Genomic DNA, 17,443 nt, shown 5'->3' on the forward strand with positions numbered 1-17,443 from the left:
TGAGGCCCTGGACCAGATTTGCCCCCAAACTTATTTTTGCAAACTTTCCCTAAGATGGAAGGAGGAGGGAACTAGACTTATCAACATGCATGACATGGCCCTACCTGCTCTGCATCATCTCTCTGCCCACTGTGACCCTTACCACTCCGTAGTGAAATAAGTAATTTTAAGGACATGATTTCCCATAGTTCATAGCTTGTCACCTATATTGGTCCCTAGTGGCCATATCAGTTGAGGATGATGTGGGTAATTGTAGTCCAAACGTTTTTGGAGAACAGAAGGTGAGGAAAGCTGCTGTACCTGTTCATGTTGCATTCAGGCTGCCACTAAATGTGTGAGCACAAGAGATCAGTCTGCTCAAAATCATACATTCAGAGAAAGTCAACAAAACTTGGCTGACCCTAAATAAATAAAGTCTTGTATATTTAATTTCATACTTCCTGTATGTAAGGATTTCCCAGAGCAAAAGAATCAGCACAGATATCCCATGAATGTTGCTCCAAGATACAGTAGATGAAAAGCCTTGATCATGCTGTAGCATAGAATTATTTCTGACAGGTGTTATAATATAAGAAACATTTCCCCAGCAAATCCTGGAACTTAAACTTGTGTTTATTTATTTATCGTATTTATATAGCTGCCCACCTCACATAAAAGTTACTGTCAGTTACTGCTTTTTGCATCATTTTAGTTTCTTCTGCTTGTGCTTTTTATTCATTGTTGTTTATAATATTTTAAAAGATCAGGAAACACAGTGTGATTAAGTAAATAAAGGAAAATTATTTTTGATGCATAGCGTACTAAGGAATAGTAGAATAAACTTCAAAATATTCTAAATAGCTTGCAGTCCAGTTTAATAAAGTGCATCCAATTTATTAAAATAGAAACTTCTCAGACTTTAGCATTTTGTTCCAAAATCCTCTACATTTCATTGAAGCTTGACTTTTGATAGCATTCAGTCTATTGCTCCATTGAACAGAGTCTGCACTTGAGTCTCTTTCCTTTCTGAGCTGCTGCAATTCCTGTTCTGGCAGGTATGGGAATAGGGATGCCAAATGAATACAGCACAATTACTGCCACATATCAGTGTTGAGTGTTTTAACTGAGGAGAAGATAAGTGTAATTGGAAAGCTCATGGATCTGTGTATGTGCATGTTATGATTTGTGATTACAGGGTGAATACATGCCATAAACCATTTATAACACTGCAACTGCAGAAAAAGCAGAATATCATGCTACCAGTTTTGTTTTATTTTGAGTAATTAACCTGCTTAGCTATATGCTTTAAGTAAACAGGTAGGCCTCTAGGAGAATCCAGTGAGTACATTACTCTACTGAAATCTCCACTGACTTCATATTTTTAGTTCCTGTCATATCAGGGTATAGATAAAGATAGAGGCGCACACACATATAGAGTTCCATTGCTGTGGGAATGAATGCTTAAAAATAAAATTGCAATTCCACCTGAATAATTGTGTAGATACACAATGAAAAGATACAGGGAGATTGCCCAAGCTGTTTTTCCTTATGATTGTTCCTTTACTTCATGGAGAGACTGCAAGACATCGATCTCAGATGGGGGGTGGGCGGAATTGGGAGATGCAGGAATTCTCCATAATTGCTCAAGACCCAAACGGAGCCTTTTTTTTAAAAAAAAAGGACACTAAGTTTTGCTAACTATCTTCTAATTGCCTATTAACTGCTTCAAAGAAGTTAGATACCTGCAAAGTGACAAGGCTGGAAATAGCTGGTGAGTGCCTTCAATCCTTAATATAAGAGTATAATTTATTTTTATAAATTTAAGAACTTAAAATAAACAGCAAAAGCAAGACAAGGTTTTGGCTAAGTTTTTAAATGGATTAAGGGCTCAGAAAGTGTTAGAAATTGAACTTTGAATATTAAGATTCTGAAATTACTCTTAAAGAATAATTGCACATTTGTGGGAAAGAGAAATTGTTTTTGAGACTGAAGATGTAATAAGACAAGTAATTTAAAATGGTGTTTAGCGATACCTTTGAGGAACTACATTGGGATATTGAATCAATTATGTCAGCTATGTTGTGTTTTTCTGAGAACAGTTTGTTCTTAGAGGAAGTTATAGAAAAAGATATGCAGCAAAGCTTACCTGAGGAAAGCATGGATGAGAATCTGAATAAGAATTTTTCACCAGACATAAAGACAAAAACTGGATGAGAATTTGAAAAATAAGGAAATAAAAATGGCTATCCTAGAGAGCAATTGGAATAATTTCATTTTGTTGGCATCACAAGAGAGATTGTTTAAAGTACTGAAGAAAGTTCAGCTACAATCTGAATGGATTACAGAGAAAGATTGTTCTATATAGAAGAAGAAAGGAATATAAAATCGGTTTATCTGACCAGGGATAAAATGGAACATGTTGTTATTCTGGCTGGTTCTTTTTGGATTTGCAGATATTTTAACCGGAAAAAAATGTGGTACACTGGATTTGTTTACACTTAATAAGGTATTTAAGTTCTTTCCTTTATTGTTATTGTATGTATCTTCATTTCATAGTATTCAAATTGGCTTTATATTTAATTGTCTTTTTACTTTACTAGCAATTTCTGGAAAAAAAAGGAAGTAAGGAAGTTTAATCTTGTTTTCTCTAAAGGAGAAACTATTTTTCTCTGTTCTGACTCTCTACATTTCAGTCTTTTGTGGATTTGCTTATAGTTTGTTGAGATATGGAATGTTTATCACAATGGGATAAGTTGTTATTTAGGGTAAAAATGTGTATTGGGGCTTGCCTTTTGTAAAGAAGAAATGGTCTCTTTTTGTTAAGTTAAACATTTATTTTGTTTATATTGGGGTATTGGGACCATTTTATGCCTTTTAAATGGGATTTTATTTTAGCTAAGAGTGGAGATGTGGAATGTTGAATTTTATATACAGTCATGTGAAAAAGAAAGTACACCCTCTTTGAGTTCTATGGCTTTACGTGTCAGGACATAATAAAAATCATCTGGTCCTTAGCAGTTCTCAAAAGTAGGTAAATACAACCTCAGATTAACAACAACATATGACATATTACACCATGTCATCATTTATTTTACAAAAAGAAAGCCAAAATGGAGAAGCCATGTGTGAAAAACTAAGTATACCCTTACTGCTTCCATTGGTATGAAGAGGCTAAGTAGCAGCCAGGTGCTGCTAATCAAATGCCCTTGATCAATTGATCACCAGCAAGTGTGACTACCTCTATAAAAGCTGAAGTTTTAGGAGTTTGCTGGTCTTGAATGTTGAGGTGTGTGTTGACACAATGCTGAAGAGTAAAGACATCAGCAATGATTTTAGAGAAGCAATTGTTGTTGCCCATCAATCTGGGAAGGGTTATAAGGCCATTTCCAAGTAATTTAAAGTCCATCATTCTACAGTGAGGAAGTTTATTCACAAGTGGAAAACATTCAAGACAGTTGTCAGTCTTCCCAGGAGTGGATGTCCCAGCAAATTCACCCCAAGGTCAGACTGTGCAATGCTCAGAGAAATTGCAAAAAATCCAAGAGTTACATCTCAGATTCTACAGGCCTCAGTTAGCATGTTAAATGTTAAAGTTCATGATAGTACAATTAGAAAAAGACTGAACAAGTATGGTTTGTTTGGAAGGGCTGCCAGGAGAAAGCCTCTTCTCTCTAAAAAGAACATGGCAGCATGGCTTAGGTTTGCAAAGTTGCATCTGAACAAATCACAAGACTTCTGGAACACTGTCCTTTGGACAGGTGAGACCAAAGTGGAGATGTTTGGCCATAATGCACAGAGCCACATTTGGTGAAAACCAAGCACAGCATATCACCATAAACATCTCATACCAACCATCAAGCACAGTGGTGGAGTGGTGATGATTTGGGCTTGTTTTGCAGCCACAGGACCTGGACACCTTGTAGTCATTGAGTCGACCATGAACTCCTCTGTATACCAAAGTATTCTAGAGTTAAATGTGAGGCCATCTGTCTGACAGCTAAAGCTTGGCTGACATTGGGTCATGCAACAGGACAATGATTCCAAGCATGCCAGCAAATCTACAACAGAATGGCTGAAAAAGAAAAGAATCAAGGTGTTGCAATGGCCCAGTCAAAGTCCAGACCTCAACCCAATTGAAATGCTATGGCAGGGCCTCAAGAGAGCTGTGCATAAACAAATGCCTGCAAACCTCAATGAACTGAAGCAATGTTGTAAAGAAGAGTGGGCCAAAATTCCTCCACAACTATGTGAGAGACAGATAAAGTCATACAGAAAACGATTACTTCAAGTTATTGCTGCTAAAGGTGGTTCTACAAGCTACTGAATCATAAGGTGTGCTTAGTTTTTCACACATGGCTTCTCCTTTTGGCTTTCTTTTTGTAAAATAAATGATGACATGGTGTAATATGTCATGTGTTGTTGTTCATCTGAGGTTAAGAACTGCTAAGGACCAGATAATTTTTATTATGTCCTGATACGTAAAACCATAGAACTCAAATCTTTTTCATATGACTGTATGTTAACTAATGTTCATATTTTAGAGTTCTGTTTGATCTTTTTGCTGAGAATTGGATGGGACAAGAGGTTACTTATTTGATTTGCCTATTGTTAAGAGATGGGTTATGGGATGAAGAGTTGTATATTGGCTAAATAAGAGGTGAAGAGATTATGGAATTGTTTATACTTGCCATGATGAGGATGGGAAGCTGTTTTTTGGGGGGTGGGTTGTTTTGTTTCATTTTCTTGCAACTTTTTCTTCTTTTTTTCTTCTTTTCTTATATTCTTTTATTGTTCTGTCTAAAACTCTTAATAAAATTATTGGGGAAAAAAGGAATGAATGCTTACAAATAAAATTGCAATTCCTACCTGAATAATTATATAGATACACAATGAAAAGTAGGTGGGGAGATCACAGTAATGTTTTCCAGCCTCAGATAACTCTGTAGCATGGAGAAACGATGGCCAGTAAAATAGATGCAATAAAAGCAGTTTCTGGAGAAAAAAAGAGAGAGAATCAATTGGAGATTGTCTTGTATGACATACATGTGGGGCACTTTTCAGTACCAGTATTGGGCATTGATTGCTTCTAGAACATAGCTCAAATCCACTCTCAAATTGCAGAAGGAAACAAACTAACAAAAATTTAAATACAGTGGTACCTCGAGTTACGAACGCCTCTGCTTACGAATTTTTCATGTTACGACCAGCTCTGGCCCCAAAAATTTACCTCATGTTGCAAACCACCTCGAGTTACGAACTGGATCCGCGGCCATTTTCCCTCCCGTGACACGTGGTCCGTGGCCATTTTCCGCCCTGACACGTGGTCCGTGGCCATTTTCCGCCCCTGACACGTGGTCCGTGGCCATTTTTCTGCCCCTGACACGTGGTCCGTGGCCATTTTTCTGCCCCTGACACGTGGTCCGCGGCCATTTTTCCACCCCTGACTCTCCCTCCAAGCAATAGCCGCCTCCCTGTCCTCCACGCCAGAATGGATTAATGGTAATTACATTGAACCTTATGGGCAAATTTGCCTCGTGTTGCAACCAATTTGAGTTGCAACCAGAGTCACGGAATGGATTAAATTCGTAACTCAAGGTTCCACTGTATACGCATTTGCTTCTTGGCAGAGACGTTCCGAAGAGAACTCTCTTATCACCAAATTATTTTTTTTATTAACTAATGCCAAGCTGTTCCAAATGTTGAATTTCATAGTTATTGTACCTTCAAAGACTATTTAATTTTCATAATGGTTGCAATAATTGTGTCTCCACTTTATATATTTATTTATTTACCAGTAAAACATACCACTGCTTTTCCACAACAACGCGTCGTTTTGATGAAAGACAAGGACATCATATGTCTTAGCACTGCACAGCTACTGGATGTTAATTTGAAACATTAAAGGGATGAATTTGAAATAATGTTACCTGCTGCAGCACTGGTGACATTTTCAAAAGAGCAAAACTTGAATAAATAAGGCATACATTGAATAAATCTGCTTGGAATATGGCACTGGAGAAATAAAGTTTGTCTCTGTTACTGGCTGAATGTGTAAATAACACATTCAGCCCATTTGCACATGTCGGTGTATCTGTTGTGAAAACTGAAAGCTGGAGAACTCTATATTACCTTTCTGTGGATGGGTGGTGGATAGGAAACTCTGTTCTCTTTGCAGTCAACTCGCTGGATCCTTTTCCTGTTCTTGAAATCTTTGGAATGTTCTCCCTTCCCCTCCATCTCCTACCTCTGTCTTCCCATTCCAAAATCTTCAGCTAAATGTTCCATAGCTGATTTCCTGAATGACTCCCTTTGTTTTGGTTCTGAAAGTGAGCCAACTGTTTCCTTCCAAAAAGGTCACCCAGTTAATGTCAGCTGCTGAGACCAGTTTTCAGTAGAAATCTGAATGACCATTTTTCTAAGTTCAAACATTCATTTTAATGTTAACTTTAGGGTTGAGAAAAAACTCAGCTCACTGTTTTCACCAACATTTTCTACATTGCAAAAAGCGAGTAAACACCCTTTGTTTTGGCACTTCATAGAAGAATATATAAAAGAAATCTAAAGTTTGCAGCCTAGCAACGTCATAATGCTTTGCCTACCCTGACAGATTTGAAAAATGGGTTTGGGAGGGTCTTCCAAGAAAACTCTGCATTTGCTTTGCCATGTGGAATGTCATGTCAGCTGCTCTTGGAAGAGCTGTAGCTCAGGGAGGGAGCATATCTGATGTGGAGAAAGTTCTGGGTTCAGTTCCTGGCATCTCTGGCAAAGGGAACTTATGAAACACCTGAGATCTTGGAGGCCTGGTACCTGTCAGAGTGTCTCTTTCCTGTTCTTTGCTGCTAGAACTCAGGCACGTTTGTGGAGAAATACTGTAAATGCAGGTGAGGCCCAGTGCCTGCTGAAGTAACATGAAATGGGATCATAAATCTCTTCAGTGACAATCGATGAAGCTCAGTGCCTGATACATGTGTGGTAGCACAAAGAAAAGCAATAACTAATGAATGTGTTTTTCTCTGAGCAGGAGTTAAATACCCTTGTGGGGGCGAGGAACAGATGGTGGCAAGGCTGCCAGAAACTTTGGAACTTGTCCCAAACAATTCATATTTGAAAAAGGGGGGGGGGGACCCTCAGGGAATGCAAAATTGGCATGAGAATAATCCAGCCTTAGGAATCTTCCTTCTGACACTTAGATTTAGCTTTTAAAGCTCACAGTGTGCACAAGCCACGTTATCCAAAACATTTTTTGCATTATTGTAAACTCAAGTGCGTGTGCTCTGATTAACTGGGACTTGGAGTCATAAATCTGTGGCTATTTTGTACATAAATTCACAGTGGAAAATGGGGAAGCTGTTCCGTGCATCCGTCTTTCAATAATTCAAGTGCTGAAAAATGGACTGCAACCGGGCTTCTTTTTGTAGCCAAAATACCCCCTCGAACCTGCCTGTTCAGTGTTCGTTATTTCCTGATCATACTTCACAGAATGAATTATGAAGCTGAAAGATTTTGTGTACAGAACCCTCCCCTCCCCTCCCCTCCCCTCTGGCTATAGATTGGAGCATCTTCTTGGCCAGTGAAAACTCCACAAATACTGGAGTGGCTCCACCCATTCAGATGAGCTTGTGGATAGGATTTGAAATGGGCAGTTGCAATTTTTCCTGGTTCTGCTTGTTGTAACTATTGCTGTGATTCTTGGCATGACTTCTCCAGCTCTGCGTCTTGAATTGATTTCTTACTTCTTGTGTAACGACTACCTGCTGATTACCTTTGACAGAGAGGAAATATGTTATCATGATCCTTAAAGTGCATATCAGCATGATCCAAATGTAGATTATCTTTAGTTTCAAATTGGCATAAGTGTTCAGGCTTGAAGCTTAAGTTTCACAGAATGCTTGAATGAGAATTGTGTGCTGCTTTTTCCCTGAATAAAATGTAAATTCTGCCATTTTTTAATATGTTAATTTCCCTGTATTATATTCTAGTATTTTAGGAATTGCTGTGTTTGGAGGCGATCCAGGAAGAAAGCTCCCCATCACAGAGGTGGAACCTCTGAGATGATTCTGTGATGTGTCAAACTAGAACGGACAGGACTTTTTAAAAACTTTTTTTAATGAGTGAAATACAAAACTATAGCACCTCAAATAAAACGAGAGAGAGAGAGTATATTAATACAGTGAAGAAAGTTGCTATACTTGATCTTAGCCAAAAGGCCGAGAAGTGATACTCTGGTTTCTCTTCAGATTGTATAAGTCTTTCACCTTTTACAGTGAAGAAAGAAAGTCCAAATATATTAGAATGATTAAAATAAATTAAATGTGATGATCCCTAATTAACTGAAAAAATCCATAGAACTGCAGATAGCAACAGAAAAATAATTAAATCCTTAAGCTTATCATTAAATCTAGACCTTAGAAAAACATATTGCATCATCTTCTGTTTCAGAACAGAGAGACTTTTCAAAAATAAGTAATTCATATCTTGGATCCATTCTTTGAAATCAGGAGAGTAAGTTTCTTTCCAATCATGTACAATTATCCTTTTTGCCATACCCCATCCTTTATAGAGCCAAAGCTTTTCACAAGATGACAAACTTTAAGGAAGTAATTCAATATCATATTAAGTGCCTTAACTACTGTATAATATTTCTTCCCCAAATTGTATTGACATGTGTATTGAAAGCAAAACAAGTCTATAGCTGGGCAAAACCAGATTATATGAGTTAAAGAACCTTCAGATTTCTTAAAATGCCAACATAAAAAGTCTAATGAACATCTCTTTTTAAACATTATTTGAGGGGTCCAATAAACATGAAATAATATTTTCCAATGAAATTTTACTTTTTAATTCTTTTTAAATTGAAGTTTTGGTTTCTTTTCATGTGCTGCATCTTTTAAGAATCCTAAAACTGCAGGCTCTTCAGAGGCTGCTTGAGTATCTGGGCCATACTGTTTAATTAATATATGTTTCAATAGTATCTACTGTCAAGCAAGTATTATAAGTTAATCATTTTCAAGACTCAGAGTCTTGATAGCAACCATTAGAAATCAACTGATCTCAAGTGCTGATCCTTTGTTTATCTCAAGCATTCCAGTAAAATATCTTCCCCACTATTTACAAATATAGTTTGTTATTCTACAGCATCTGTTTCTCATGTCATTTAGAAAAAAAATGTACCTGCTTACTTATTGTTACCCTAATAAGAATCACAGCTTTCAAAGTTGGAAATGAAGATTCTTACTTAGCATACCTAAAACTTGCCATGACTTTCAGAGTGTTACACACTTGTCTGAATGGGGCCAAAGAAGGGAATAATCATAAACAGTCTTGTTTAAAAAAATGTTAAAGTAAAAGCACCATGAAATAGTTGAAAATCTGGGAGGTTGAAGCTGCTCTCATCATAAGGTAACTTCAGTTTGCCCAAGAATATTTGAGGCACTTTAGCCTGATTTAATTTTTTTCTCATTAACTTATATATTTGTATAATAGGAATTAAAATTGGAATCCCTTTTAGAATATATATTAATCTTGATATAAACTTCATTTTGATAACAATCTTAGCAGCATCTTAAGTAAGCAGAGGCCTACTAGCTCTTCATGTCATATGACTTGTGCTGTGGTGCTGTATTGGTTGCAAGTCCACTCATAGACCTCACCCGGTGATGGTGCACAAATCCATCTGAAACCAGACCTACAGTTTTGCCACTTGATGAGACATTTTCGTGACATAGTTATTTGAATAGCCCTGAGTCAACATCTTATCTTCCTATTGTTGTGCATTGTGTTCCGCATTGTTGTGTCTGCTTATATGTTCCAAAATGTTGTGGTAGGCCTCCCAATCACTTCCTAAACTGAATGGACCTCTCTGCATCCTTCCTGGGAAGTAGTCCCATTGAACTCTCTGGGGCTTTCTTCTGAATAAAAACACTCCAGATCACAGTCTGTGTCTGGCTTTTCCAGTGAAGGAGTGCTTCACTAGGTGAGTAAGGGTGACACAACTAGCCTCTGCATCTCTGATAGCAGCAAGAGACCTTGAAATACTTCACAGCTTTCCAGAGACTATTTTAGCTGCAAATGACAAAGGCACTGATGATTACACTACTGTAATTCTCTGTTAATGAGAACTCCTGAGATTTCTAGCATGAACTGTGAATGTACAAATAATTTCTTTTTCAGGATGCTTGCCATGAAGAGCCAGTTAATTAGGTCACAACTAGAAATATTAGCTTATCCCTCAGACAGAATCATAATTGTTCCCATTTAATGTTACTTTTTTTAAAAAAACGTGAGCAACTGAAATCACTTACATACTTTCAGTTCACTTTATCTGAAAACAAACTTGGTACAAAAGAATCACTAATCATGCGAGTTAGAGTTTGTTCCAGTGTATTTCTGCATTGTTTCCTTGGTTTTGTAAGGTTCGCTAGCCTGGATTCCATAATTTCCAATGAGACTCCAGACAGAGGTTTTTCCAAAGAAAGTTCAGCTTTTATTGTTGGCCAAGAGAAAAGCAGGGTGGACCACTCTCTGTCCGGCTGGCAGAGAAAAGACAGAGAACGGCCACACCCAGAACAGTTTACAACAACTTTTATACCTTTTTGTCATCAGGAAGCATCCAGGAGGAGAGTCTCACACACACACACACACACACACACACACCCGTGTGCCCGCCTTCCAAGGTTGTCAAAACATTAACTTAAGCAGCATAAACCAATAGTTAAGTTTCTAGTTCTCATTTGCAGGGGTAAAGCATCTCTAAAGTGCTGGCTAAGAAAACTAACTTATTTCAGAGGATGTGGTTACATAATGTGGTTAGAAACAAGAGTAGGTGCAAAGGTTCATGCATGCTCGGGAAATGCATCCAGGAGCTCTGATATGAACAAGCAAGACATTTTGCCTTTAGCTTAACCATATCTTTCCATTTCGTTTTGTACTTCTGCAAAATGTTTAAAATGTCCCTTCAGCAGAAGCTTGAGGTACAGAAGCAAAATAGGCAGTTAGTCTAACCATTCTTTACAGTTTATTGTAGAAGAGATGTAAGTACAATGTTGCATAAGAAAAGACAGCGATAATTCATAGTATTAATTGCTGGAAACTCACTTCCTTCTTCTTCTTTCTTTAATACAGCATCTACCTAAATAGATTTTCCTGTACATAGATGTATGTGAAAAATGCACCTAAAATTTAGTTACACTTTGAGAAGTAATGAAACAATAGATTGAGATATTCACACATAGGTTGAAACTACAGCTACAGTACAACCACAATTGATCAAACCAGGAAGGAGCTGTATGTTAGGGAATTTGCTACTTGCTGTCCTTGCCATGTAGGCTAATGCAGTTATGCTATCATTCTTTAACCAGAGATATGAGGCTTACATTGGGCCAAGGGACACAGCAACCTTTGAATGGTATGTTAGTGGCCACATTGCAGAAGAGGGCAAAAATGTTTTTTTTTCCCCCCCTGGGGAAACTTACTGAAATCTAATCTGGAGGTGTTGTCGGGGGGGAGGGGGCACACCTGAGTTCAGGTGAGCTGAGTGTAGCTTTCAGGCAATAGGATGAGTACCTTTGCCTTAAGCCTTCACCAGCTTGACTTGGTGGCACATAATTACAAGTTCTCAGCATTATTACATTGGGTGAAGAGTTCACTATGAGGAGGTCATTTTTGTGGCATCTTAGTAGCAGACATAATATGTGCTGCCTGGTGGAAATCGCCATTCTAAGAAGATGACAGGACAGTTCTTTTTGATTATTCTTTCTTAGAATAAAGAAAATTATTCTAAGAATAATTTAAATTTAATTTATTTAATTTAATTTAAAATAAATTAAACTAGAGATTTTAGCTGGAGTGTGTGTCAAGGTTTCCTGGTATCTGTTATCTGTCCGAAAGATTTACCCTCTTCCTGATATCTGTAGTTTGATGTTGTGGTCACTTTGTTTATTTGCTCTTGCTAACATAAAAATGAATTTAAAATATTAATGTATATATAACTCAGATGAATAGGAACAATGAAGATGCAGTATTTAGTATAGCTCTTAGTATAGTTGCTTATGCAAGTCAGTGTTGATAATTTAGAACACTTGTAGGTCATAAAGTTAAGAACTTAGCAGAAACTGATTTCCCCTGGTGATACCATACTTAAAATCTGATTTAATGGCCCTTAGCAACAAGCTGGCCTTTGGTAAATGGTTGGCATTTTCTTTGAAGCCTATAAGATTTTAACTTCTCTGTCGCTGCAAAAATAAGTTTCTTTCAAATGTATTTAGTACAGAATGGATGTTATGGATGATTTTTGAGTGCCTAAATGTAAAAGTCATATCCTGAATAGGTGGTTCAACAAGGTAACGTGTTAGCAATGCCTGCATCAGAAAACTATTTTTACTACAGAGATGTGAGTCTATTAGGAGGAAAAGAAACCACAGTTAGAAGAAGAAAATTATACAAACTGTTTATACTGCTTTAGTCTGATTTTCTACAATAATCACTGATGAAGTTCATAGTTAATTGCAGAAACTATCCTGGATGACATCCAATAGCTTGTTGCACCTGCTTGTAACTGGAGAAATCCTTGAATAGATAATCTAAATTTGTGGGGGTGTTTCCAGGATAGTGCCATTTAATTGTATTCTAGGCAGGGTTTTTTCTGAATTAGTATGGATAATAAATAAATATCATTTTCACAGTGATTGGCAATTAACATAGTAATTGCCAGGTCTCGTTTCACTAAACATCTAACATAAATGTTATCTTGTTAGCATGATCAATGAAAACCAATGGAATTGAAACCAGTGGGAACTTTTTTCCTAAGTATTAGCCATGCACCAGAAGACAGTTATTTATAATTGCACTAGGAAGAGACATTTTTAGCCTTCCTTCACATGCTGCTTTCTAGTTAAGGATTGTCCTCCCCACCATAAGTTCAGGGATGGTACAGACCCCGAGCAGGACCCACAAGGATTAGTTCCAATTCAAAAAGCGTTTTTATTATAAACATAAAGTGTTGTTGTTGTTGTTGTTACAGAAGAAATCCTACCTCTCTTTTTCTTTTTTGCAATTAGTTATTCAATCAGAATTGATTTTGGCCCTAGTTCAAGCAATTTGTTTTTTATTGTACATAAGAATGTTGCATGCAAATAAATTGGAACAGTATGGATGGATTATGATTAACTTTAGAATGGATTACAGCGCATTCTAGATTTCAGGTGCCTGCAGCTGGGTTATCAAAACTTAGAATGTGCATGTCTTGCAGATTGGAGAACTAAATGTATGCTTGCAGGGCCCTTACAATATGAAGTTTTAAGGTGTCGAAGGCGTAGCAAGGTGAAATGCAGTTCTAATGCAGCCTCAGGATGCTAGCATTCCATGAGTGAATCCACTGGCAGCATTTCATGTCATTAAATCTGCTGAAACAGAAAGTGATTTCCAATCCAGTGTTGAAATTTATCAGTAATTCTATCACCTCTCTGGGTTAAGTATAAATATTTTTTTCTGATAGTATCTGGTCTCTTACCTTGCTCATAAAACTGAATATTGATGCACAGTGCAAGTGGCCCGCACACTATAATGCTGTAACTAGGGAAAAGAAAAAAATCTGGAACTTGGCCCATACAAGTAATTTCAGCATATAAACAATATTGGCTTTCAGTTTTGTAAAATTTTTAATGCACTTAATATTTATAATAATTTGAAACAACACTTAATCTTAAAGTGCAATGTATGGATTATGAATTGGTGTTTTAAAACATTGTAATATATAAGTAATAAGACAATAAACTGCAGCAATAAAAGGCAGGGAATGCATAAAATAGGTAACTTCCATCAACTGGCTTCACAAACCAGAGCCAGAATAAAGAACTACATTTTGACCTGAAGCTAAAAGAATATAGTGCCAGTAGCAGTCATGCGTCCAAGGGAAGGATTTTTGGTGCACCACAACAGAGAAAGCAACACTCTTTCTTGTTTCAGATGATGTACAACTGGTATTTGGAGAAAAGCTTCCTTTTATAGCCATAAAGGCTGTCTGGTATAAGGAAGGGAGGTGCTCTTGCAGGCATTTTGGATCCTAAAATGTTTAGGATTTTCAGCAGCATCACTGCAGTCTGAGCTCAGAAGTGAATGAACAGCCAGTAAAACATTTTTCGAAGGAATATTCTGTGATTCCACTCATTTGAGTTGGTTACAGTACTGAATGCTGCGATAATCTCATCTAGAGGCTTCCTTTTGCTACTTGGCCCCTTTTGCACAGTATGGCATGGATGTTTTACAGTACCAGAGAAACTTTGAGCATCTATAGGGATAGACTCAGGGAAGAGAAAATCCAAAATCCACAGAGATGGGAGGGGCAGGATGCTGTTACAGAACTCAGTTCATATGTTGGATAAATATTATGCCAGTCTATAAAAGGAATTACTGCACCTTTTAGATCACTGAAAACTCTGAAAAAGAACACTCTTCAGAATATTCTCATTTACAAAAATAGTGTTTTATTGATAACAAATAATAACATACTATGTTAATAATATACACTGAAATATTGATTCTAGGAGGCATTGTTATTGTTGCTGACTGGCAAGAAATATCCATGGAGAGACTGTGAACAGAAGAATTGGATTGTGGGACAAGTAGAAACTATGCTTTTTTTATTATTAATTTTTTTATTACAAAAAAAGGAACAAAAATACATAAAAGTGCTTTAACATAAAAGCAAAAAGTACAGCAAAAAAGTTAATATATCATTATAATAGTACACAGTTCCAATTCTATATATGCTTATCTAATACAATGTTATTTAAGTACATATATATTTCTAATAGTTATATGACTATTCTGTTTTTTTTTTAACCCAGTGTATTTTTTATACATGAATCCCATATTTCATTATACTTGTCCATACAAAGTCTACATCTATAGGCAATCCGCTCATAAGTAGCAAGTGTAATCAGGTCTTCAGTCCATTAACTAAATGGGGGCATACATTTATCTTTCCAATGTTGCAATATCAGTATTTTGGCCATAATGAAGACATGGAGAATCCATTTATGTTGTCCAATTGTCAAGTTCCATGTATTAAGTATATAGTTCAAAAGAATATTATCCTCTGAAAATTTTAGCTTTTGTTGCACAATCATATTTATATAGTCCTGTACTTTCTCCCAAAACGTGACAAGTATAGGACATTGTAAAATCATATGTTTTAAAGAAGCATTGTCCTTATTACATCTCCAACAAAATTCTGTTTTTGACAGTCCTTTTCTATACATATGTAGTGGAGTCCAATAAATTCTAAATATTATTTTTTGTTGTATAAATCATAATTTAAGGTCTATTGACACTCTTGGTATAGAAGTTAAAAACACTCTCCCATTGTTTAGGAAATATAGAAACCTCTAATTCTTTATTCCACTCATCCCTTAACATCTGCATATCAAATTGATTTATTGATAGCAAATATCTGTACAAACTAATAGTAGGTTTTTTAGTTTTAAAGGGTTTAACAAGTTGTTCTAATATCTCAGGTGTCTCAGAAGCTAAAAATGCTGCTTGTCCAAACAAATGTTGTAACTGTAACCCAGTGGCAATATTTATATTTGGTAGATGATATTTATCTCTTCATAGCAGATGTTAAAAATTCATCTTCATCATCTATCAGTTGGTCCAAAGTCAATATCCCCACTTCCATCCAATTTTTCCATATCACCATCTTTTCCCCAATTTTTAAAGTTGGGTTTCCCCATAAAGTCGGTTTGGCATGGGAAGAAGAGTCAATCTTTTTTTATTAGACATTACATTCCATAGCTTTCTAACAGACAAAATTGTTTCCAGAGATATTAGAGTTTTAGTGTATTTCCATCCTAATGCTGTCCATCTGACCAAAGGTGTTGTATATGTATATTCCAAAGCTGCCCAAATTGGAAAATTCACACCACTTGTTGGCTTCCAGTATGTAATACTTGACAATAGATAAGCATGATGATATAGCTCCAGATTTGGGAGACCAAATCCTCCCTCATTAATTGATAATTTCATTTTCTGTAAAGATATTCTTGGAATTGAAGAACCCCATAGAAATTTTCTGAACAAAGAATTTACTTTCTGAAAATATTTTCCAGATATAAAAACTGGAATTCCTCTCAGAATATAAATAAATCTGGGAATAATATTCATTTTGAGAGTGTTCACCTTTCCCCAAAGGATGAGGTTTAAGTAGAAACTATGCTTAAGGAACACACATACACAGAAATATTCCAGATTTCTGTTCAAAGCAAGCTTAGCGTAGCCCAAAGAGCTGGCTGTTATTGACCCTCTCCCCAAGATTTTGATAGCAGTGCAGTCCTGGATAAAGATACAGCATTATGTGAGAAGATGTGTATATCATATTAAAACCCTAGAAAGAAGTGCACATGCATGTATGAGAACAATAGGTAGAACAGTAGCATATGGAACAGCCACAGTCTAGCATTGTCTACCAGGATCTTCAGCTCTGCCTACCATTGGTATGAGTTCCAGACAAGTACAACTTGAAGAATGATGGTCATTGTGGGGCAAAAGTTTCCTTACTTCTCATGTAAAGCCCCACTAAAATTATATAAACTAAGGAAGTGGCTGTCTTGCTTAACTGATCATCTCCATTGAAATGATGAGGAAAACTGAACATTAAGAAAAATAAGATACTGAGTAAGAGAGGGAGAGAATTAATTCTGATGGATTTCCAGATTGACAGCAGAGATTTCTCTGAAGCCTTCTTCATTTTACTTCTCTACAAAGAAAATCAAAATAGTTAAAATGTTACTCATTTTCTCCTTCCTTCCTAGTGCACTCCAGATAAACTAATAATTCTGCAGCAATTACAGAAGACCATTTCTGGCTAGGATACACTCCAACTTTCCCTCTTTTCTAGCATTATTCTTTTTTCAAATTCCTAGTAAGCAGTTGTCTCCTTTGAAGTTTTGGGGAAGCTTTTTTTTCCTTTTTGAAAATCTGCTTAGTGTGACTTGCTAGAAATAACATTTGTCACACCAGTCTCTGCACATCATGGCATATATGTGAATGTTAAGTGCATCCCACCAGCAATTTCATCAGATAAGAGTCATTTGGAACTCTTGATACCATCATGTTCCTAGTCTGTTTTTGTGGAAGCAGTACTGTTTTGTTCTAGAGGAAAGTTGTGCTAAAACATGCAAGTCATTCCACAGAAAAGTCAGTGAAGCCAAAGGGGTAGAGTTTCTGACAAAGGAGCTGCACAATGATAGTTTTAGGTGGGAGTGCATTCATTCATCTGTGAACTATTAAAGGATGTGAGGACAGCTCACTAGAGAATTAAGCTGTTTGAACCTGGGGATCTCATTCAAATCTAGAATAGAAAGAGGATTTACCAGTATGGCAGCAAGGTTGACCATGAAGAAGATTAAAGTTATATATGAAACAACTCAGTATCAGTGCTTTCTCTAGTACAGAAACCTCCAAATTA

General features: G+C 36.6%; 1 protein-coding gene, 1 long non-coding RNA gene and 1 pseudogene across 2 annotated transcripts in view; 1 reads left to right on the forward strand and 2 right to left on the reverse strand.

Annotated features, from left to right (window-relative positions):
- B3GALT1 (beta-1,3-galactosyltransferase 1) overlaps window positions 1-17,443 on the forward strand; it is a 359,787-nt gene that overhangs the window by 68,866 nt on the left and 273,478 nt on the right. The gene's annotated exons all lie outside the window — the stretch shown is intronic.
- The window catches only part of LOC148215102 (uncharacterized), a 46,635-nt gene that overhangs the window by 2,353 nt on the left and 26,839 nt on the right, over window positions 1-17,443 (reverse strand). The window contains exon 3 of the long non-coding RNA XR_015796924.1: window positions 4,846-4,971. This is a non-coding gene — a long non-coding RNA (uncharacterized LOC148215102). The remainder of the gene's footprint in view (window positions 1-4,845; window positions 4,972-17,443) is intronic.
- Window positions 7,997-8,198, reverse strand: LOC112541139 (U2 spliceosomal RNA; annotated as a pseudogene).

This window comes from Python bivittatus, unplaced genomic scaffold (assembly GCF_059951505.1).
Source record: "Python bivittatus isolate LINGU-HERP-01145 unplaced genomic scaffold, Pbiv_v1 ctg000480_np1212, whole genome shotgun sequence".
Lineage (NCBI taxonomy): Eukaryota > Metazoa > Chordata > Lepidosauria > Squamata > Pythonidae > Python > Python bivittatus.